The 24772-nt window shown below is 37.7% G+C and overlaps 1 long non-coding RNA gene across 1 annotated transcript; it reads right to left on the bottom strand.

Moving 5' to 3' along the window:
• Positions 1-353: 353 nt before the first annotated feature.
• LOC118530369 (uncharacterized) lies at positions 354-23246 on the bottom strand. The gene is made up of 3 exons (XR_013445437.1): positions 23087-23246; positions 8321-8424; positions 354-484 (listed from the first exon to the last, which is right to left on the bottom strand). It is a non-coding gene; the product is annotated as an uncharacterized LOC118530369 (long non-coding RNA).
• Positions 23247-24772: the final 1526 nt, after the last annotated feature.

Below are 24772 nucleotides of genomic sequence, written 5' to 3'. Positions count from 1 at the left end.
ATAAAGACTGAGGTTTTCTCAGGGGCACCTAGGTGACTCAGTCAGTTAAGTGTCTGACTTCAGCTCAGGTCATATTCTCAGGGTCCTGGGATTGAGCCCCGCATCGAGCCCCTCATCAAGCCCCACATCGGGCTCTGTGCTCAGCGGGAGTCTGCTTGTCCCTCTCCCTCTGCCTCTCCCCCTGCTCATACGCTCAAATAAATAAATAAAATCTTAAAAAAAAAAACAACACAGGCTTTCTGTAGGCATAGCTGAGATCTAGAAAGAAGCACATGGCTGCTCAAGACACAGAAATCTTTATTTATTAAGATTGAAAAGGAAAAGAAAAATTTCATATCATAAGATTTTGACAAGTATAGAATTATGTCCTAGAATTTTCAAGGCTGAGCTGAAAATCTTGCCTCCTCAATGTTTTCTTTCCTTTTCTTTTCTCTTCTTTTCCTTTCTTTTCTTTTCTTTCTTTCCTTTTTTTTTGGATGGTGAGCTTGGAGAGGTGGAGAGAGCATGAGAAAAGTCATTTAACCTAGCCTTCAGTTTTCAGTTTCTGCTATTGTAAAACAGAGGTAATAAAACTCCCTCCGCATGAACTTGTCATGAGAGCCAATAAACTAATAGTTGTGAACTCAATGCATACAACATCTAATCCAAAATAAAATGCCATTTTTGTTACTCATCACATCAGGCAAATGGAAAACACAGAGAGAGAACCAACACTTTGTGCCTCTCGGATCATGCTCTTCCTGAACAACGCCAAGACTATAAGCAAGTTTCTAACCAAAGTGTCCATGGTGGTACTTTTAAGCATAGTAGGTTCCCTACTTAGTATTCAGCAGACACTTTTCGGATGTTTGGCCCATGAAGGGGCAGCTGTGCCATTTTTGGTATTTCTGCAGGTCTCTCTCTGCTTGCTGACAGTGACGTGCACACGTTTGGTTGCTTTCTGCCTGTTTCACAGATTCATTTGTATTTGTGCCCTTAGAATATGCCTTCAAACCTGAAAGTCATATGAGGTCCGTCTTACCGCATTCACAAGGTTCATTATGTGGTATTTGCCAATGTGTAGCCTACCCCCACCCCTTCTTGCTGTTTCCTCAATCAGAAGAAGAAGGTTTTACTTTCTTTCCAAATTCATCCCTAATTTGCTTTGAATGTCAATTATAAGAACCTCTGCAAAATGTTTTATTTTTCAGAATTATTTTTAATAAAATCTGTTTCTGGGTATCCATTAAAGATGAACAGAAGATTTCGAAAACATTTATGTTGATTACATCTTTTACAAAGTATATAAAATTGTTTAAGTGTCTGTAGATAATATGTATGAAACAATTGATCCCCCCACCCCCCCACCGCAATCTAGTTAGCTGATTTTCTTAGTCAACTACCAATAGATTTCATTTTGGGAGCAGAAAGGAACACATAGTTCTAATTATTTAGCAATTACTTGGGTGAAGAGTTTATTTTTATGCTACATGAGGCCAAGCATACCTATGAATATTGAGCATTGATATTCTTAAAATAGTTTTCAAATATGCAGACTGTTCCCATTTTATGGATCTTTGGATGATATTTTTACTTAAGACATAAGTTCTCCTACTCAAGGGAAATGCTGGAGACACCGGCTATGACCGGAGAGTGTGACAGGGTTTGTGTCCCCTTAGTGCCCACGGTTCTTGGTCACGCCACTTCAAAGAATGAAGAGGTAGACCAGACAAAGGGTTGGTGGCAACAAAGCAAAGGTTATTGAGCAAGAGTACAAAGCTCCCAGAGAGGGAGTGGGACCCAAGTGGGTTGCCCTCGGAATTTCTGAGTTTAAGGGGTTTTATGAGCTCTTTTGTGGAACTTTCTTAAGCAATCAGGGTGTTCTGAGTCCTGCCAATTAGGGCTTTGGTCATGTATCTGTCCATCTATTAGGTTAATGTCCACATGCTGATGGTCTTTTTTTGCTGACATCTGGGGGCTTAGGTCTTCACTGCCCCTTGCCCGTAATATTGACAAATGCTTTTGTGGTTAGTTGTCTTATTTTAGGACGTTTTGCACAAGTTGTTTCTGCAAAGGCTGCAAAAATGTCAGTGTGGTCCTGTCTAAGCTGCAAAACAGGATGTCAGTGCTGTTTTATCTTAGCTGTCCTGACTCCATATTTTCTTGTTGGGAACCCTGGCCCCTGACTGCCTAACTCTCCAATTAGCTCCTAACAAGAGGACCATCTTGGATGTGACCATGTAACACTGCATTTGCATTGAGAACTGGAGAACCTTCTCCAGCTTAACACAATATTTCCCTAGTTTTCTTTGATGAAGGGAGGTAGCCCGGTAAAAATTGAGTGAATTTCATATCACTCATTCAAGGTGAAATTTAATTTTACTTAGATCTTTTTTTTAAAGACTTTATCTATTTATTTTGAGAGAAAGAGAGAGAGAGAGCGTGGTTACAGGGTGGGGAGGGAACAGAGAGATGGAGAGAGAGAATCTCAAGCAGACTGTACACTGAGCGTGAAGCCCGACTCGGGACTCGGTCTCGCAACTGTGAGATCATGACCTGAGCCGAAATCAAGAGTCAGGTGCTTAACTGACTGAGCCACCCAGGTGCCCCTAGATACTTTTTTATTCAAGTGTGGCTGTGGTGAACTTAGGAATTGCAAAGCATCCTTACATACCAGCCTCTAATTCCAATCCACAAGCTATGGACGATCCCATTGTGCGGAAATGCACTTGTCTCTCGGAAGTCACTCCTGATTGGAGGGATACCAGTAGATGATGATCAAATTAAGATGGAAAGAATGATGGTTAATGCTTCAAAATCTCTGGACAGATTCAGAGTAGTCTGCATAGGGATCAGGAAAGAACTAAAGTAGATTTGCTAGAGTTTGCTGAGGAGATGAATTTCTCTGATAATCCCAGCAACTGTCATTTTATCTGTAGACTATACATTCAAAATACTTCAGTATAAACAGCGATATGTGTATGTATACAAATTAACTGCAATGTATTCTTTAGGGGTCTTAATTAACATTCGAAGAATAGTAATCATAATATATCCTGAGAGATTTAAATAATCTTCGAGGGAAATATTTATAATATTTGATCTCATTTTACATGATAATTTTAGAACAAATGCACTGTATTTTCATAGGCCATAGCTACATAGTACCTTTTAATATATTGCTATCACAAATAACATATATTACATATAATCTAATTTCTTGATTATGACCTTGAAGACTTCCCACCAAATTTTCTTTTTTTTTTTTCCTGTTAAAATGTTCAGTTGGGGGGTGCCTGGGTGGCTCAGTTGGTTAAGCGACTGCCTTCGGCTCAGGTCATGATCCTGGAGTCCCGGGATCGAGTCCCACATCAGGCTCCCTGCTCAGCAGGGAGTCTGCTTCTCCCTCTGACCCTCCTCCCTCTCATGCTCTCTGTCTCTCATTCTCTCTCTTGCAAATAAATAAAAAATTAAAAAAAAATAAAATGTTCAGTTGGGAACCGTGAAATCACTCTTTTATAACTATTACTGGTATAAGAAGAAGCATAGCCTAATGGATGCAAGTGTAGACTCCAGAGTTATTCTCTAATACAGTCTGAATCATGATTCTATCATTTACTGGCTATGCGACCTTGAGGATGTTATTTAACTTCCCTGTTTAGCACTATTTTTCATCTATAAAATTGAATACTAATAGTACCTAGTTGTTGGGGATTACATGAGATCCTAAATACCTGAAACATACAGTATAAATGCATAGTAAGTGCTCAAAACTTATCATTATTGGCAACAGTCATTTTAAAAGTATAACCTTATTTTTTTCTCTTTACGATTGGTAGTAATACTGTTTTTCTTGCTAGGTAATATGTTAAGAGTTTTATTTAAATTTTCTGACTCAATCTTCTCAGAAACTCTGAAGAATGTACTAACGCTGTCAACATTTTATAGATAAGGAAACAGATTTTGAGAGTCTGATACATGATGTGTCCAAGGTCATACGGAGAGCAAGTGGCTGAAGGGAAATGGGGATAATTTCTTTATCAAAACAAAGCTAGCAAAAATCAAACAAAATGTAGACATTGAAGGGCAAAGGTTCTTGAGTAACTCTGAAATATAAACAAAACTAGAATCAAAACATGTAAGGAAAAAAATGGAGTAATGTTTAAATTAGGCAAAATCCTGGGAAACTAATAATCAATTTTGTTCCTATTCCTTCCTCATAGCTTACATTAGTATAAATTAAGAAATAGTTTAGCACCGCCATGGGGATAAATATCTGATTTGTGGCCTGTAATTAACTTCTATATAGGTTATATTCTTGAATAGCTCCTACCATACAATTTTCTCAGAAATAACCATAAAAGTGTATGCTGTATTTCTTTATCTCTTGGCCAATCCAGAACTAAGGGTCCCAAGCAAATCAAGTCTTAAAAAGTGCTGGAACCACATAGTAAGTGTTCAACAAAGATTGATTGAGTGATTTAGTAATTGTATAATCACTCTAAATATCTTTCATAGGAATCTAACCAACTTTTGAATCTTGGAATTCCAAACTCTTCAGTAGATTTCAAAAATGGGAGATCTGTTATCTGTATGAGAAAGCCCAGGGACGTAAAGGTTAGTAGGTTGTGAAGGAGGATGATGAAGCAGTGTGTGACATAAAGTTCTGCATGCTAGAGATAATCCACAGAGCTCACAGATAAGCTTCCAGAACCTGATTGATTATTCTTTAGAAAGTGAACATTTTGACAGTTTCCAAGTAGGAAAATCAGAGGTTTTGCAGTTATCCTGTGCTTATAAACAGTGAGGAAAATTGATCTGGACCTTCAGTGCCCTTAGAATATATTCTTTATCATCAAAGTTAAGGTGTGGTGCAGAATTCCAAATACAATGATTTTAATTCCTTAATTTATTCTGCCAGGATACTAAACAAACAAACAAACAAAAAAACCCAAAACCCAAAACAAACAAAAAGTGCGTCAAGTGGCACGAAGAACTTCTCTCCATCCAGGCACAACTTGTCTTAAAGCATTCCCTGCCTCCTCTCTGTTCTTCAATCTTTTGAAAAGCAGTAAAAGATCTCAGTCCTTTGCTTGTGAAAACCGTTCCCATCCCTAAAGTCCCTTTGACATTGATAATGAGATTCAACTGTGAGGGAGTATTCTTGGGCTGTCTTTAATTGTCTAGAATTACGGTGCTCATTTATGTGATGTGCTGGCTTGAGCAGAGCTCACAGGACATCGTGTTCTGTCTAAAAGGCTTCAATTAAATGCCGGGGATGTCAAAGCAATCACCTGGTTCCCTTCGGCAGGGAAATTCTCATGGCTGGGCAGCTGGGCCAGCTGTTTGTAGGCACATAATACTGCGCTTGCAACAGTACAATTTTCAGGGTTCTAAGGGTTGATTTAATACAAGACAGCTTCCATGAATTTGTCTTGAGACGAATGTCTCAAATTTTCTGCTATTTCAGAAATATCAGAAAGTTACTGCACATAGTCTCAATAGGGGAAGAAAATTAAGTTCAATAAGTTCAGTGAAATTCAGTATAGATCTTGAGGCACAAGCCTAGCTACTGTAATATTGGGAGGAAGAGAGGAAGGGTATGGGAGTCAAGTAGAGCTGATTACAATAAGGACTCCACGAGGCTGACCGACTGTCCTTGTTTACCAGGGATTGAGTATCCTGGCAAAGACCTAAGCAAACCAGGCTGAGTTCAGTGAATCTCTCTGTACCACTTCCTTGGGCAAACCATTTCATCCCTCAACTAGAAACTATGACCTCATTTATTATATACATTCTATGCAGATAGGGTATTTTCTTTCCTAGGGTGATTTTGAAGATTTTATGGGATCACACAGCTATTTATTAAGTGCTATGTGCCCGATCTTGTGGCAAGTATTTTATGTACTTGATTTTATTGAATCCTTGAAGTTCAATAACGCACAGCTAAGAGCAGCTTGATTCTCTCTGCCTGAGTTTGAATTGTGGCTCTCCTGCTCACTAACTATATGACCTTTAATCTCTGAAACATGTTTCTCAACTGTAAAATGGTAATAGTTTCAACTTCACAGAGTTACCGTTAGGACAATATCTAGAACAGAGTAAGCAGAGACATGGCCTCTACTTTTATGGCCCTTGCTTTCTCATGGGGGTGGGCGTGGGGTGGGGGTGGGGGAATAAACCAAAAAATAAAAAAATTAAGAACAGTAAATAGATGATTTTGGAATTCACAAGCACCTTGACAATAGAGTGTTTTGTAATAGAAAACTCCTTCTGAAGATGGGGCAGGGTCTACTTTATAGGGAGTTATGCAGAGAGAGCCTATCTGGAGAAATAATATTTGGGCTGAACTTGAAAATGAGAAAGGAACAACCATGGGAAGAACTACCAGCTCATTCCTGACAGAAGAAATGGCAAGTGCAAAAGGCCTGAGGCAAGAATAGTTTTACTGGTGCAGAGGAATGGGAAAGAGGTTGGTAAGGCTAGAGTGTCGACCAAAGACAGGGATGCCATGGCACCTGGGGGTAAATGGTTTGGTAACCAACAGAAACACCAGTTTTTAATGATACAAACCAAAAGCAATCTAAGTTCTCTTCTGATCTCTCCCAGGCAGTGAAACAACTTTCATAAAAGCTGTGTAGCCAAGTGTCAGCAAAATCCACTAGAAAATGACCCAGAGCATGTCTTCAGAAATAGCTGTAACCTAGAAAACACACATACAGCATCACCTGAGCATTTGGGGAGGAGCGTGGATGGAGTGAGTGGTGAGGGTCCAGGAGCTCTGGGAACCTCCTCTTCTCCCTCACTTAATATATCTCTCCCTGGCGCCTGGGTGGCTCAGTCGTTAAGCGTCTGCCTTCCGCTCAGGTCATGATCTCAGGGTCCTGGGATCGAGCCCCGCATCGGGCTCCCTGCTCCGCGGGAAGCCTGCTTCTCCCTCTCCCCCCTGCTTGTGTCCCTCTCTCGCTGTCTCTCTCTCTCTCTCTCTCTAATAAATAAATAAAATCTTTAAAAAAAAATGTATATGTATATATATCTCCCTTACTTGACCAGGCAAAATAAGCACTGGCTACTTTTGAGGGAATAAAAATATATTGTAATTTTTTTTGTTTTACTTTCTGAGAAATGTTTCTGATTTTATAAACTGTAGAGTTTAATGTTCCAACATGCATTTTTCCGAAAAAAAAAAAAAAATCCTATTGCTGTTCTAGCTTGCTGGGGGAAAAACAAATCCATTTTCAATGAAAAGAAAGCAATGTGAGCTCTTTTATCATGCATATGTGTGTTCTTGGGGCTAATCTGAAATAATTATCCCTCTCTTCAAAAATCCACATCAACCAAATATTATGACAGCCTGATGTTCTACTCTTAGTAACTGCCTTAGGCTAACACCAGCTTTTCTCCATTTAAGTGCGCTACTACAAAGTTAACACCTAAATTCCATTTTCAGTTTTTCTTTTAGTGAGCTAGTCCCTGATGACAATATAACAATGGATAATAAGTTTCAGAGAAGTTGAAAGAAGAATAAGAAGCACCTTAGAGAGATGGTTTAGAGGAAGAGTTCCATGTAACACACTTCAGGAAGTAAAGGTAGAGTGTGAAGTTAGATGTTGCTTAAAATGAGGACAATGTATGGGAGATGAGAGGATGAATGGAGAGATAGTTATTATTTAATTATTCTTGTGAAATGTTATATTGGCCAAAGCTTTTCCAAGGTCCCTGCCAAATGTAAAGTCTGATACTGTGATTATGTGAATTATACATCTGCATTTCCCAAAATCTTCACTAGATTTTACTGGTGATGTTCCTGTCCTTCATCAAAGAAGTACCATTAACAATAGTCAGATATAATTCAGTCACATGCAAGCCATATGCAAAATTACAGACAATATTTATAAATGTATATATACATATCCTGAATATCCATCCTTCTAACACCAGTCTTGACTCTTCCATGTTCTTTTAAAACTTTTATCCAAGTTTTGAATACCAATTTTTTAATTAGCCATCGATCTGAGAAATCATAGTATAAATTCATCTTCTTAGCTTTTGATTTTGATCTAATATTAGAGTTATAGAAAAGTTGCAAAAGTAACACGGAGAATTCCCTTAACACTTCACTCAGCATCCCCTAATGTTAGCATCTTATAAAACACATTAAAATGATCAAACCAGGAATTAACATTAGTACAATACTGTTAACTATAGACCTTATTTGGATTTTGCCAGTTCCTCTACATATATCCTGTTTGTGTTGTAGAATCCAACTGAGGATCTCACATCATACTTAGTTTTATGTCTGTTGAGTTGCCTCCAATGTGTAACAGTACCTCAATCTTACCTTGTCTTCCAGATTTTGACACTTTTGATGACTACCCGTTGGCTATTTTGTAGAAAGTCAATTTGGGGTTGTCCAAAGTTTTCTTTCCTCCTTAGAATGAGGCTCTGTATTTTTGGCAAAAACATGATATAAGTAAAGTTGTGTTCTCCTCAGTGCATCATATCATGATGTCCGTGATGTTGTGCGTTACCACGGATGATGTTCTTGATCTCTTGATTAAGGTGTTATCTGCTGCATTTATACACTGCAAAATTACCATTTTTCCTTTTGTATCTGACAGAAGATAATAAATATCCTGAGGAAGATACTTTGAGGCTGTGTGAATATCCTGTTCTCCTCAAAAATATATAATTTTAATAATTTTAGTGTTCATTGGTAGATCTTGCCTGCAACAATAATTACGGTGGTGTTTTCCCATGGGTGATATTCCATTCCCTTCTTTCTTTCTAAATGTATTAATAGAAATCTTATGGGGGCACCTGCGTGGCTCAGTGGTTAAGCCTCCAACTCTTGATTTTGGATCAGGTCATGATCTCAGGGTCATAAGATGGAACCCCTCCCATAGGGCTCCATGCTTAGCATGGAGTCTGACTGAGATTCTCTCTCTCCCTCTCCCTCTGCCCCTCCTCCTACTTGCACTCTCTGAATAAATAAATAAAATCTTTGAAAAAATAGGTATCTTATGCAAGAAAGAGCTGTCCCTTCTGAGACATTAATTTTTTCCTTCAATTATTCAGTTTTGTATGGGCTCATGGATGATTATTTTGTTCTACGAGTGGTAGTCCAATACAATTATTATTATTATTTTGCTCGGATTATTCTATACTTGGCCATTAGGACACCCTTCAATTTGGATTCTGTGTCCTTTTGTTATGCTCCATCCTTTTCTGAACACATTCTTATTTTTGGTACTACAAATGCTCCAGCTCATTGTGCATTTTCTCTGCCCCAGCCCTGCAATTGATCACTTCTTCAGGCAGCCCTGGTTCCTCTGATTAGAGAACAGTGCTTAGGAACCAACGTCTGGGTGCTAGTGGTGCTCATTGTTATGAGGGTTTCACTGCTCTCAGGCCCTCCCAGCATACAGAGTTAGGGAATGTATGCATGTCTGCTAACCCCTCCACACACACAAATCTGTGTTTGTGTGTACGTGTGTGTGTGATTTCATATTGATAACTCTGGTTCCAATGCAATGCCATAGGGTTCATTTTAGCCTTCCTCTTTCATTATTTGTAACTTCTTCTTCCCACAGTGACACAGCTGGCTCTCATTATATTTAAAAAGGCTTTGGTTCCTTCAATATGATACCCACATAAAGTTGTAAAGCAATAACTAACCAATACCTTTGTGAGAGATAGATTTGCTAACTAGAATTAGTATTTATGTATAGTTCTTTTGACAGATTTTATTTATTTATTTATTTATTTATTTATTTATTTATTTATTTATTTATTTATTGAGAGAGTGAGTGAGAGTGGAGGGAGGAGCAGAAGGAGAGGGAGAGAGAGAATCTCAAGCAGACTCCACGCTCTGTGCCAAGCTGACATGGGACATGATTCTACAATCCCGAGACCGTGACCTGATCCAAAACCAAGAGTTGGACACTCAACCAACTCAGCCACCCAGGTGCCCCTAGTTCTTTTGATCTTTAGAGTACAGAATCCAGTCAACAAATTGTTTCCCGAAGTTATTTATGTTACTTATTTCCTTCCCCACCCCTCCAGTATGATTTTATAATTTGTAATGCAGATAGGTTCATTTGATACAATTTTATTACCTTTTGGGCTTCTCCCAGTACATTCTGGTTGATTTTAATATTGCATTAATTTGGGAAGGTGGTTAATTGCAATGGCTTTAAAAGTCAGAGCTATACCAGAAGATACACACAATGTCATGCCATTTCTCCTCACTCTTACAACCCCATACCTGTTTATCCTTTCTTTCTACTCCTTTCAACCATTCCCTTGTAGGTGACCAATCTTTTTTAGTCCCTGATTTATCTTTTTTCTGTTGTGCAAATAAGAATATACATGTATAGTTTCTTACATTCCCTTCTTTGTTACATGAAGACTAGAACATTCTAAGTCATCTTTCGTATATATTTTTTTCTTACCATTATATCCTGGATATCACTCTATCATTCCACAGAGATCTTACCCATTTTTAACAGCTGCATAGCACTCCATTAGGTGGGTGTACCATAATTCATTTAACCACTTTGCTGTGTATGGACATTTAGGTTTATGCATTATTTCTTATTACAAACAGTGCTAGAAGGAATAATCTCGGACATATATGCTTTCATACTACTGTACGTGTATCTTCAGGGTAGGTTCCTAGAAGTGAGATTATTGTGCCAAAAGGCAAGTGTAAATATAGTTTTGTTGGGTAATGCTAAATTTTCTTTCAGAATGTGCAAAACTGCATTCTTACCAACAGTACATGGCAATGCCAACTTCCCCAATCTTCTCCAATACACTACATTGTGGGTTTTTTTTTTTTAAGTTAGTCTATTGGTAAAAAATAGTATCTCAGTGTTTTAATTTTTATTTATTTAATTATAAGTGTGTATTTATCAAACATTAGATGCCCACTTTAACCTTATATTATGAACCTTATATTATGAATTGCCTGTTAATATTTTTTCCTGTTTCCATCAAGTCATTTTCCCATATTTGATTTTCAATATTTAAAAAATTTTCAAATGTAAAGATAATAGTCACTTGTCTTTGATATATGTTGTAAATATTTTCTCCTTGTTGTCAATTGTTTTTTGATTTAATGGTGGTTTTTTCATGCAAAATTTTTATTTTTATGCAAATCTATTATTTTTTCTTTTATTGCCTATGGATTATGAATTGTAGAAAACCTTCTCTTATTATCAAGGTCAAAAAGGAATTCATCCATGTTTTCTTCTATTATTTGCATAGTTTCTTTTTTTTTAACCCCCACATTTATATCCCTGATCCAGTTTGGGCTTTATTCTTGTGTATGGTGTGAAGGTATGAATATAATTTTATTGATTTTATTCAAATGGTTACTTCATTATTCCAGCATCATTTATTAAAGAGACCATCTTTCCCACATAGATTTGAGATGCTACCTTTATCATTCACTTAGCTTCCATATGTATTTGAACCCATTTCTGAACTTTCTATTCTATTCCCCTGGTCTACTTCTCTGATCATGTACCAATACCACAACTTGTAGTTTTGGAAGCTTTACTGTATATCTCATTATAGCTAATTCCCTTGGTCACTTTTTTCCCTCTTTTGTGTGCATTTCGCTGGAGAGTTTTTCATGTTTGTTTATCTAAATAAATTTTATCATCAGCTTGCCTAATTCTATACATGGCTCACTTAATATTTTCATTGAGATTGCCTAGAATTCATAAATTTAGGGAGTTCTGACATCCTTGTAAAGTCTAATCTTCCTATATAAGAACAATTAGTACTTTTCCATTTATTTAAGTCTATTTTTATGCCTCTCAGTAGTGTTTAAAATTTTTCCTCATATAGGGGCACCTGGGTGGCTCAGTCGGTTAGGCGTCTACCTTCAGCTCAGGTCATGATCCCAGGGTCCTGGGATCGAGCCCCGCATCGGGCTCCCTGCTCTGCGGGAAGCCTGCTTCTCCCTCTCCCGCTCCCCCTGCTTGTGTTCCTGCTCTCGCTGTGTCTCTCTCTGTCAAATAAATAAATAAAATCTTTAAAAAAAATTTAATTAAAAAAAAAAACGGGATGCCTGAGTGGCTCAGTTGGTTAAGCGTCTGCCTTCTGCTCAAGTCATGATTCCAGGGTCCAGAGATGGAGTCCCACATCGGGCTCCCTGCTCAGCAGGGAGTCTACTTCTCTCTCTGCCTCTGTCCCTCTCCCCTGCTCATGCTGTCTCTCTTCAGCAAAATCTTTAAAAAAATAAATAAAACTTTTCCTCATATAGTCTTGCACATTTTTTACATTTATTCTAAGTATTTAATCTTCATTGATTCAATTTTATTTTCTGGTTTTAAAATGTGTAAGCATTTGCCATATTACCACAGGTGTACATAATAAACAGTTATGCAATATTTCACTGGAATTATTGTGGTTTTAATGTGAGAAATTTCACTTCCTCTGACTATTCCTATTGCATATCATGCTATGTTAAGTAACTTCATACATTTCTTTCTTACTTTGGGATGATTTCCTATAAATGGGTTATTATTTCTTTAAATGCAGTTCAAAATGTATTTCTTAAATGGGTTAATCAATTTATAGTGTCGACAGCATTAAATAACTTTGCCAGCTTTATTGCATCCTTTTTTTTAGCATTGATTGGGGTTGAATTTTAAATGTGGTTATTTAAGGGGCAAAATGTCATTTCCTTTTAATTTTGAATGGTTTTAATATCTCAAATTGCTTATCCTATTTATGAATTTTACTTGCTCTAGTTTGAGTTGTTTATCAACTGTCTAGTTTTCATAAATGTTTTATTGTACTCAGTATAATTTTGAAGGTCTAGCAAATGTGTTCAATTTACCCAATATCTTTGTGCTAAAAATCTGATATTCTCTCAGAGATATCCAAGTAATACCTTCACTTAAAATGTGTGCTCTTAGATACATGACTTATATTTATATTTTAAATATGTGGTTCTAGCTTTAAATGAAAATATAGACTCTATTCTTAACCCTTATTGACTGCAAATGTCCAGCCTTGTCTTTGGGCTACTACCCCTTTTCAACTCCTACTGGATTCTTTGTGCATATAAATAACCTGGGGAACTTGTTAACATTAATTATTTCAGTTTATTCTGAATTTGGGTTCCTTCTTCAGCTGTCAATGTACTGGAGATAAACAGTTTTCAATAATTTATCATCCTGTATGAAATCTAAGCCATAGCTAAAATGTAAACGCCTTGAATATACACCTGCCATTACATGCCTGACTACCCAATGTCATCAAGGTTAAGTTTTGAAATGTCCTATTTCTTCTTGACTCCTGAGCATCCCATGTCAGTTGTTTGCCACTCTCTCTATTCCTTAGCTCAGTGGTCCTCCAACCTATCAAAATAAACTGTGTATCTTTAAAATAGAGTTAATGCAGTTTTTATCTATATCTCTGAGCTAAACTTTGCTTAAAACCTTCCCAATGCACACTCATATCGGGAGGAATGATCTGTTCTTGAAGTTGTTGGTATTTCTGAACTGAACAATATGTACTTTTCATCCCAAAGGACTGAAAATGTCATGTCTTCAAACTGACATTTTTCAGTCAACCACACTGTTAAGCCAAGATTTTTCTGGTGTACACAAAGATGGAGATACTGTGTTCTACACTCCAGGATGGAGGAGAGATTGACAGTTGTGTGTATTTGTTTGAACGTGTGTGTGTGTGTGTGTGTTCGTGTGTGTATGTGTGTGTGTGTGAGAGAGAGAGAGGAGAAAGAAGGAGGGAGGGGAAGAGCAAGCACTCACAGGAAAATTCAATTCACACAGAAGGAACAATAGTTGGAAATGGTCACATACACAATAAGATGCTGTCATCCACCAATGTCCTTAATGAACACTTTCCCATGCATTTTACCAATGAAGGCTAAGTATTTTAAGTTACGTACAAAATAAATGAACATAATTATCTAAGCATCTCTCTGAGACTTTGTTACTGGATTCTATGCAGTGATGTGTCACCAGATGGCCTGTACTATCAATGCTAGACTGTCTTTTGTGTAGGTTTTTACTGTTTGGTAATGGGTTTCAGATAATTGACTTCACTTCATCTTAATGAAACTACTTAGTCACTCTATGAACTTGATTATATTTTTTAGGGAAAATTATTTATTCATTCACTCATTTATATATCTATAGAAACATCTGTTCATTTAATCATGACATTCATTCATTCATCCATTCTTTTGTGAATTCATTTATTTATATCATGCCTTGTCTATAACTAATTTAAGATAGCTGGAAATATGGATTATATAGACTGTTACCGCTTACATTTTAATGTACATGTGAGTAACATGGGGAGTCTTGCTAAATACACATTATGTTTAAATAGTTCTGAGTGGGGCCTGAATTTGGCATTTCTAACAAGCTCCCAGATGTTGCCAATGTTACTGGTCCACCAAGCCCATTTTGAGGAACAAGACCTTGATGGCCTTCTCTCTTCTTGAGGAGACATCGTAAAGGAATATAACACATACTGGACATTAAGCAATTAAGAGTAGCTTCCCAAGCACCCATCTGTGTCTGAGGGAGTGTGTCTTAGAAAGTGTTTAATGCTCTTACACAGGGTATGCAATTTTTCTGTATAATAAGGATTTGATATTTAATTCTACTTTCCAGAAGAAAGTATCATTTCCCAACTAAATATGGTACACCCATACAGCTCATCTTCAGAATATAGGTGAACAATGCTCCAACAGAGAGACCACAAACCTGCAATGCTCATCTGCTGTATTGAGCTCAGAAATAATTAGGCAAAGGTTAAGAATTATCAGTGATCGCTGAAAATGGTTCTGAAGCCAGAAACTGTGCTCCCCAAAGCACATTGGGCACACAACTTGAATGTCCCAGATCCACTCCATTACTCACCAGCTTAAGGATTGGCTCCAGCTGCTTAAAGAAGGAAATGAATTCTGAAGTCAATTCAATGTACCTATCATTTGTTTTCAACAAATGTGTGCAATTTTCATCATAGCAGATGGTTCGGTGAACTTCAGTGAGTTTCAAGCAATCTATTATTTAACCTTTCTTAAATCTTATTTTTGTTTCTTCATAAAACTCTAGTTTAAAGAAAACCTTTAGATATCAATACATACACACACACACACACCCCAGGGGGACAAAGAAAAAGATAGATATGCATTCTTAATAAATAAGAATCTTATGGTTCTTTCTCTCACTGTATAAATGAGAGATTTACTCCCAAAGACTCATTTAAAGCATAAAAAATGGGATATGGAGGCACATAAAAAGTCCCCTGATACTGAAAACAATAAATGAGTTATCACAATACAAATAAATAATAAATTTATTATTATTAATGTAAATTTATTAATGAATTTAATACAGGAAATAAGGAAAATAAAGGAAATAAAGAAAATTCTCTGTGCCCTCTTACCGACTCTCCTTCCCCTTTCCCACCTTCCCATCACCTAAAAAGTGATCTTGACTCATGTTTTTAAGGTGTCTGGAAACAAATACAGGAAGAGTAATAACAACAAACAAGAGGAGAACAAGAAACATAACTGAGGTGCACTAACCTAATTGGAACATGAATGAGGATTGTGTCCTTTCTGTTTGTGATTGTTCGTGTCCTTCAGAGTATCCTGAAAACATAACCAGGGAAAACCCATGCCAAAGAAGGCAGAGAGTCCCATGGGGTCAGAAAGAAATAACATTGCTTTGCAGAGGTTGAGGAATAAAAAATGACCAAGAAATGAGGAATACAGTATGATCAAGAAATAAGAATTTCAGAGGCCTCTGGTCAATGTCAAGATCTTGTTTTTATAAGTCTCTGGTCATTGTCAAGTTCTGGTTGGTGGTGCACACAGTGCTACATCAATCTTTTGCTTATCCATGTAGTTATGTCATGGCTCAGACTGGAGCTGATTTGTGATGTTAAAGTAACTGAAAACACACTGGTTGACCACACCGGTAGTTTCTCTGTTCCGGAGTTGTCTAAGCTTTCTTTTTTTCTTCCCTTCCTAATATCGATATATTTTATTTTGTTGCATTGAATCTGATAACAGCTCTGCATGTGAGGTTTTAAAACATCTTTCAGGACATCTTTGGACCCCTTGAATCCAAAAGTATTTAGGTAGGAAGACCAGTATTGCACTGTGTTCTGAAAAGGTGAAGCAGAAGTTTGAATGTTAAGGAGATCTGTTTTCTAGTCTGCTGAGAACATTTTGCCCAGCATCAGTTGTCTTCTGATGAGAATGAGCCACAATATCGATTAATCAAAACCCACATCAGGCACATTCTTCCCAAACCCTGGCCAAATGAAAGTGCTCTTCTTTCATTTCAAAGGGTCCAACTTTGCCTAATTTCAAAATCATAGCTAAAAATATATCCAAACCCTCAGAGCACCATCTGAGTGGAATCAGTAATTCTACTGACCGTAGTCCATCTACCTGGCATCTACCCAGTGTCCATTTGATTGTGAGTGATCCCTGTCAGCCCACAAACTTCCTCATTCCCAACTTGCTGGCTCAGGCTAAGAGACAAATATTCTTGCCTGGTTTTCTTTAAACTGTTTGGATCTCTATTGGCCTTATAGCAATGTTATGATCTCATGCTTGCCTGCCAACTCTCCTGAGTAGTTGGATTCTGTTCATTGTGCTTCCAAAGTTAGCTTTTCTTTGTGAATTACTCAATTATCAAAAAGGAAGAACCTAAAGAAACCCTTTCCCTCTAGGGTCCTGCTCCCATTTCTCACATCCTGGATTTATCTCTTTAGTTATGAACATTGGCTCAATTCAATTCCAGTTCTACCATTGTCTCAAAATCTGTGTATTGGACTCTCCTCTCATTGCTATAAAGGGCAGTCCTACCGGATTATCAGTTCTCTTAGCTCCTACTTGACCAATGAAGCTATCTTATCCTTCTGACAACTTGTTCTGTGTTCTCAGAGTCTCCGAACTTATAAGTCAGGCTGTGTTATGGACAGCAAGACATGAAAGAGAAGCAAAGAATCTTACCCCAAAGAACCCCTATCAGTGAAAATTCTTAGTTACAAGACAGAATCTGACTATGGCTAACTTATGAAAAAAATTAATGGATTACAAGAATACAGGGTAGTTTGTGACCTAGAGAACCTGGTGCAGAAATGGTTAATAACCAATGTAGGAAAGAAAAATTAGTATCATTGTGAGGTAGGAAGAAGAGTGGGCATGATCATATACAAGAGCCTTCTCCTTAGGTGAACTTTATTGGTATCACCCCACTGGTACTGCTCAACAAATGCTCAGCCCCAGCATATCTGGATTCCTGTGGCTGCCACCTTCACCACACCCCCAACAATTCTCACTGCCATGATCGCCATAGGCACCATGAATCATGTTTACCTATCCCTGTATAGCTGAAGTGGTCTACCAAGATTCAAAGTTCAGGGTGGGTGCATCTAGTTGGTCTTGTGCACTAGCTGTCAAGGATGGGAGATGGTGTTTCCATAGTGGGAATCAGGGCCCTCTCTTTTACCTAGATTCAGATAATGGGGGAATTCTTTTAAAAAAAACAAAAAAAAGAATATTCTTCAGATGGGTAACTTCACTCATTGGTTGCCCAAAACACATATGACAATTGGAGTGGTGGTAGACAGAATAATGACCCACCAAGATGTCCATGTTCTAATCCCTGGCACCTATGAATATTTTGAATATGTGACATTGCATGGCAAAGGGAAATCAAAGTTGCAAATGGAATTAAGGTTGTTAATCAGATGATCATCAAATGTAGAGACTATCCTGGATGCTCTGGGCTGGGAAAATGTGATCAAAAGGGTGGAAGAGGTAGGCAGATGGGAAGGTCAGAGTGAGAAGGACTTGACCAGTTGATTTTGAAGATGGAGAAAGGGTCCTGTGACCCAAGGAATGCAGACAAGTTCTAAAAGCTGGAAAAGGCAAGGAAACAGGTTCTTTCCTAAAGACTCCAGATGGAGGTATGGCCCAGCTGACCCCATGATTTTAGCTCAAAGACCTGTGTTAGACTGCTGATCTATAGGACTTTAAGGTAATCAGTTTTGCATTGTTTTAAGCCACTAGGTTGATTATAGCAACACTAGAAAGCTAATGCAGGAGTCTTTGACTTTATGTTCTTTTGGAGCTAATTAAAATTTCCCCACCCCAGGTGACAAATTAAAAAAAAAACAAAAACAACCATTAACTTACATTTAATAAATAGGCAAGAACTTTGCTATTTTGCTGCTGAGGATTTTTATTTTCTCATGATTGTGGGAAGATTTTTAAGTGTTAGTATCTGCTCAAAAATATGTTTCTTAAACTAATATTTAATGTATGGAAAGACCCTGACATATTCCAAAAGCAAAGAGAAGCTTCAGATAACAGTATTACTGATAGGCATCTGAAAGGTTATCCCAAAAATTCAGTATTAATAGGCCTATCTAGTTCTGACTTTTTATGCTTTCAAAAAAAAAAAAAATAGAGCTGTGTTTGACCTCATAAAACTTTACAATTTTTCAATTCCCTTGCAAGTTACTGATTTTTGGATGGTAATGATTTCCCCCAAACCAGTCAAGTTAGTTTTGTTCCCAATTGCCCACCATAAGTTGTGAATTGTGGAATGTGCAATATGGTGAATTAGAGGCAGGTTTGTAGTTTTAGGAAGTTATTCACATTAGGTTTAGAAACAGAAATAGAAATTTCTAATTCACTGCAATAGTTTCTAGATCAAGTGGTCAGCAAATTTGTTCTGTAAAGGCCATATAACATCTTCTGTTTGTGGGCCAGAATGTTTGTCACAACTACTCAATTCTACTCATTGTAGCATGAAGACAGCTATATTCAATACACAAACAAATGGGTCTAGCTGTGTTCTGATAAAACTAGATTTGGTCCATAGGTGAGTTTGTCATTTGTTGGTCTAGGTTATAATGTCTGCTTGGAAGGGAGTTTGGGAAAAGAGTCAGCTAGAAAATTCAGTGCTGTTTACTAGTTAGATGAAGCAGCAGAACCAAGCAAAGTCTGAAATATGAGAAGCACCCCTGGGCTATTTCAGGTAGGTGTCAGAACAAAGAGCGACCATGTAGGACATCAGCTCAGCAGAGATTGCAAAATGTGATAATTGGAAAGGCAATCATTTTGACTTGTTCTACTCAGAGATCCATACTCCTGTATTTATTGGGTACCCCATTCTCTCAGAAGCACACAATTAAAAAAAAAGTCATTTGGTCCAGTTTGATTGTTGATTTTTTTACGATTACTGATCTTTCTAAAACTCTCACAAAGCTCACCCATCTACTTAGGAGAAATATAATCAGTAATTGGTGGAGGATATGTTTTACAAGGAAAAAAAAAAGTGAAGCAGAGAAGCATTTCTTTCAGGGGTACCAGTGAATAAACTAAGAAAATACAAAATATGAGGAGGAAGAAGAGGGAGAGAATGAGAGAGACTGATTTACCATTGACCCAAGATTGCTGCTAAACTATGTACCTTAAATTCTATAATCATTTATGTCCCTTTGGTTGTATATCTTTGAATATTACCTTTAAAAATAAAGGAATAGGGTGCCTGGGTGGCTCAGTCGGTTAAGCGTCTGCCCTGGCTCAGGTCATGATCCCAGGGTGGTGGGATCGAGTCCTGAGTCAGGCTCCCTACCCAGCGGGGAGCCTGCTTCTCCCTCTCCTCCCTGCTTGTGCTCTCTCTCACTGTCTCTGTCTGTCTCTCTCAAATAAATAAAATCTTTAAAAAAATAAAGGGATAATGTGCTGTAGTGGAATGATTATGTAGAATATACAATGGGAAAAAGATGGTCTCTTCAATAAATGGTTCTGGGAGAACTAATTATCCACATGCAGAAGAATGAAACTGGATCCCTCTCTTATATCGTACACAGAAATCAACTCAAAATGGATGAAAGACTTGAACATAAGACCTGAAACAATTAAACTCCTAGGAGAAAACATAGAGGGTAAGCTCCTTAACACTGGTCTTGGCAATACATTATTTTTTAATTTGACACCAAAAGCAAAGGCAACAAAAGCAAATACTAAACACATGGGACTACATTTTACTAAAAAGCTTTTGCAAAGGAAACCATCAACAAAATGAAAAGGCAGCCTATGGGATGGTAGAAAATATGTGCAAGCCAGGTATCTGATAAGGAGTTAATATATAAAATACACAAGAAAGTTAAACAACTCAGTAGCACCCCCCCAAAAAAAATATTTAACGAATTAAAAATGGGCAGAGGACTTCAATAGACTTTTTCCCAAATAAGATATACAAATGGCCAACAGGTACATGAAAAGTGCTCAACATCACTCATCACCAGGGAAATGCAAATCAAAACCACAATGAGGTATCGCTGCACATTTGTTAGCAAAAAGACAAGAGATAAGCGTTGGTAAGGATGCAGAAAAAAGGGAATGCTTATATACTGTTGGTTTTAAACTGGTATAGTCACTATGGAAAAACAGTATGAAGGTTCCCCAAGAAATGTAAACTAGAACTACTGTGGGACCCAGCAATCTCACTCCTGGTGTTTCAAAGGGAACAACATCATTATCTCAAAGAGATCTGTACTCTTAGGTTCATAGCATTATTCACAGTAGCCAAGGTATGGGAAAAACCTAAGTGTCCATTGGTGGATGAAGGGATAAAGAAAATGTGATAGAGTATACACAATGGAATATTATTCAGCCTTAAAATACAAAGAAGTCCTATCATTTATGACAACATGAATGAACCTCATGACTATTGTGCTAAGTTACATGAGACAGAGAAAGACAAATACCACATAGTATCACTTATGTGTAGTATCTTAAAAAAAAAAAAGTCAAATTCATAAAAACAGAGTAGAAAAGTGGTTGCCAGGGGCAGGGGTGGGGTGGGAATGGCTAGAGGTTGGTAAAAGTGTATCGACTTTCAGTTATAAGATGCACAGGGCCTGAGGATCTAATGTAGAACATGGTGATTATAGTTGATAATTCTCTATTGTGTAATTGAAATTTGCTAAGAGTGTGGGACTTAAATATTTTCACCAAAAAAAAAAAAAAAAGGTAAATATGTGAGGTGAGAAATGACACAAAATAAAGAGGTAACATGCTGTAATGGAATGGTTTGAGATAAAAAATATGGGTTTTTCTTTCTACTGGTTTTTCATCACCAGTTCTTCTGAGGAGTGATCATTCTGTTGTTTATTGGAAAGTGATCTTCGGATTTGAAGTGTTGGGACCTGAATTCAAGTCCAATTTTATACGATTACATGTTTTATCTCTAGTGGTTAGATTTATCTGTGAAAATGTGAGCAGATCTGGTGCTCGATGAGCCCTTTCTGATTTCATTTCTTTGTTACTATGATTACATCCATATCATTTCTGAAGAAGGGGGAAAACAGAGGTTTTTGTTGAAGACCTTCCTTGCTTTTTCTTCTCCATGCCAAAGATGACAAGTTTAAAAAGTAGCCAGTAACCAACTTTCAGTTGAGAAACACATGGTGGGGAAACACACAGAGGGAGGAGTTAATGCATATTCATGCTTCTCTTCCCCCTCAACTTCTGCCTCCTTGTCCTTCTCTTTCCATTAACTAAAAAGTCACAACAATCAAGATCCATTGCCTCTCTCCCCATTGAGAGAAACAGTACTGATGCTCAGTTCCATCTCTGGAAATTGAGTTAATTGGTGTAGCATACAGCCTAGACAACACAATTTTTAAGGTTCTGTATGTGATTCTAATCTGCATCCAGGGTTGAAAATCCCTGCTTGAAAAATGGTCCCTAGGCCTTGGACGGACAATCAGCAACATTATCTGGAAAGATTCAGGTACAAAAAGAAAAAGTACAGATTCTTAGAGGCTCTTGCGATATCTACTTCTTCAGAATTTCTCAAGGTGATGTGAGGCATTTTTAAATGTGCTTTGGAAAAATTTGATGTGATCCCATGTTTAAAAACCTTAAAAACCTTTAAAAAATCTTAAAGGAAATGGAATATGTACCAATAACCACTCCTCCTCGCTCTTTCCATGTATCTTCTGCATTAAATAATAATTTGGTTCATGCACTGATGGATAAGAAAAACAACTTGGAGAAGTTGGCTTAAGACTTTACAATATTAAATTCTCTTATCTGGGTTATAAAGGAATATCAGCTTCTACTAAAAGAACTGCCTGTCAGTGTGGGCAGACTGAGTTATTACCATGAAGCAAAGGAGAAGGGTAAGCCCATTTTATTTGAACGTAGCCTTCAGGAGGGGTGTAAGACAGTATTGGAGGACTGAAATTGGGGAAAGAAGAGGAGGTCGAAGGGCTTTCTGGAATATATGGGTTAATCTCTCAGGAGAAGGCAAAATTTATCCTCCTGGGTAAATTATTTAAAAACCTAATGGTCTTTCACTGTGTCAGCAAAAACAAACTTCATATTGTGGGTGCCTCTCACATATTTTAAATTTAATCATAGGGTTTTACTCCATTTGCAAAAGGATGCTTGTAGGAGGAGGACAAGGCAAAGGACTCTCCATTCCCTGCTCTTCCCTCATTACCAACTTCCCTTCAACTCACACCAAGTATATAACTACCAAGTAGAGAGCAAAGCAACTTGAGATAAACACTGCTCTGGGCACCAGGTCTTAATTCTGAATATTAAGCACCTAGAAAAATATTGGAACATAATAGGTATAACAAAAGATTATTTAATGACTGACTATAGGGAAGAAGAATTCCATGTAGAGGACAAGATGCATTTTTAGAATGCCAAAATTCTGGAACAGTTTCAGGGACTCAGTCACGAGGACTCCTCTGTCCAAAGTGCAGGTTTCCAAAGAAGTTCCAGACCTGAGTTGCATTGTCCTCTGAGGAACATAAGCCTCAAGTTAGATTATATAGATACACAATTATATAGATACACAATCCTCCTCTCTGGCATTCCCAGCAGATCGCACCCCCTCCCCCAAATCATATCCATTTCTTCCTCCCCATATCTTCACAGATAAAAATATCAACTCAAGATTCAGTGTGAAGAATTCTGCAGAGCACTTATTTGATTGAATACAGAGTTTATAATTATTCTCATTAGGTTTTCCTAATTGGGTGTTTACAGCTCTCTTACCTTCAAACTGGAACAGTAGCTCATTCCTATTTGGGTCTTGAATTATAATGAAGAAACTGGCCCATTTTCAGAATTTCAGTGCCTTAGTTATTTATGGCTGCCCATAAACTCATTCTTCTTCCACCTCCCTGGACAGCAATTGCGAGGCTCAGATGCCAAGCTGGGAAATGTATTTTTCCAGGAGCAACTGGCTTCTTGGCCAGCACTTCTGGCAATGGTGTGGTTGGTCCCCTTTGAAGTTGTCTACTGCTCTGACTTGTGTTTTTAAGATGCGTGATGAACTGTTTGGGCTGCTCTACCATGCTACATGCTATTTTCCTTTTGACTCACCTTTTAAATAACGAGGAATTTATATCCATTGAATCCACATGGAAAAAAAGCTACTGAAGCAGAGTATCACTTTTTTTAAAAAAAGCCCATATATGGAATTTCCACAAAGTTAAATCTTAATGCTGGAAGCAACGTGAGAGGCCATCTAGTCCAACTTCCTACAAAATGCAGGAATTTCCTCTGAAAGGATCCGTAAGCAGAAGTCAACATCTGCTGAAAAGCTTTTGGTGACAAGGTGATGACTAATTCTTAAATTGGGCCACTCTATCTCTGGATTGCTCTAATTGTTTAAAAGTGCTTCCTAAGACTGAGATGAAGTCTGCCTTCCCCCCGGGTGTTAATAGTGGTCACAGTCCCGCCTGTGGAATAACCCAGAATAAAACCCGATCCCTCTTCAACACTGCAGCCTGTCCAAAGTGTCTCACTTTTCAGTCTTCCCAGAGCTGACTTCTCCAGTGGCATCAAGCGTCACTACCCTCTAGTCAGAAAGACCTGTCTGTGTACATCTTAAAAGATGTCTTCCTCTCTTGGAATGGCTCACTGGGGTTTATGACAGCTCATTACTGGAACATAATTCTATCAGTGTAGACTCTCCTCACTTAAACTTTTTTTAGCTCACAGTTGATCAGGAACTGCAGTCGTCTCTGCATATCCTTGACACTCTAATAGCTTTTCAGTACCCTCAAGACAGGTACTCTAGTACTTCTCAATGACGTTTGAGAAAACTGAAGGTCAGAGAGATGCAGTCTACTCAATGCCACACAGCTAGTTCTTTCTGATCACAGAACGCTTAAAAAACTACATTGTTGAACTTGAAATAAATGCCAACCAACTCTGAGTTACTTATGAGATAAGTTGCCATCAAACCAGGATTTCTTTCATTTTTTGCAATACAGTATTAACTATTGTCACCATGCTGTATATTACATCCCCGTGACTTATTTATAATTGGACGTTTGTACCTTTCGACTCCCTTAACCCACTCCCCACCCTTGGCAACCACCAATCTGTTCTTGGTATCTATAAGCTTGGTTTTCTTTGTTTTTAGATTCCACATGTGAAATCATACAGTATTAGTCATTCTCTGACTTATTTCACTTGGCATAATGCCCTCAAGTTCCATCCACGTCACAAATGGTAGCATTTCATTCTTTTTAATGGCTGAATAGTATTCCATTGTGTGTGTATGTATGTGTGTGTGTATACCACGTTTTTGTTTTTTGTTATCCACTCATCCATCAATGGACACTTACCTTATTTCCATATCTTGGCTATTGTAAATAAGCTTCAGTGAACATTGAAATGCATATATCTTTTCAAATTAGTGTTTTATTTTCTTCAAATACCCAGAAGTAG

The sequence above is a fragment of the Halichoerus grypus genome, chromosome 2 (assembly GCF_964656455.1).
Source record: "Halichoerus grypus chromosome 2, mHalGry1.hap1.1, whole genome shotgun sequence".
Lineage (NCBI taxonomy): Eukaryota > Metazoa > Chordata > Mammalia > Carnivora > Phocidae > Halichoerus > Halichoerus grypus.
This window is presented reverse-complemented; position numbering and strand designations above follow the sequence as displayed.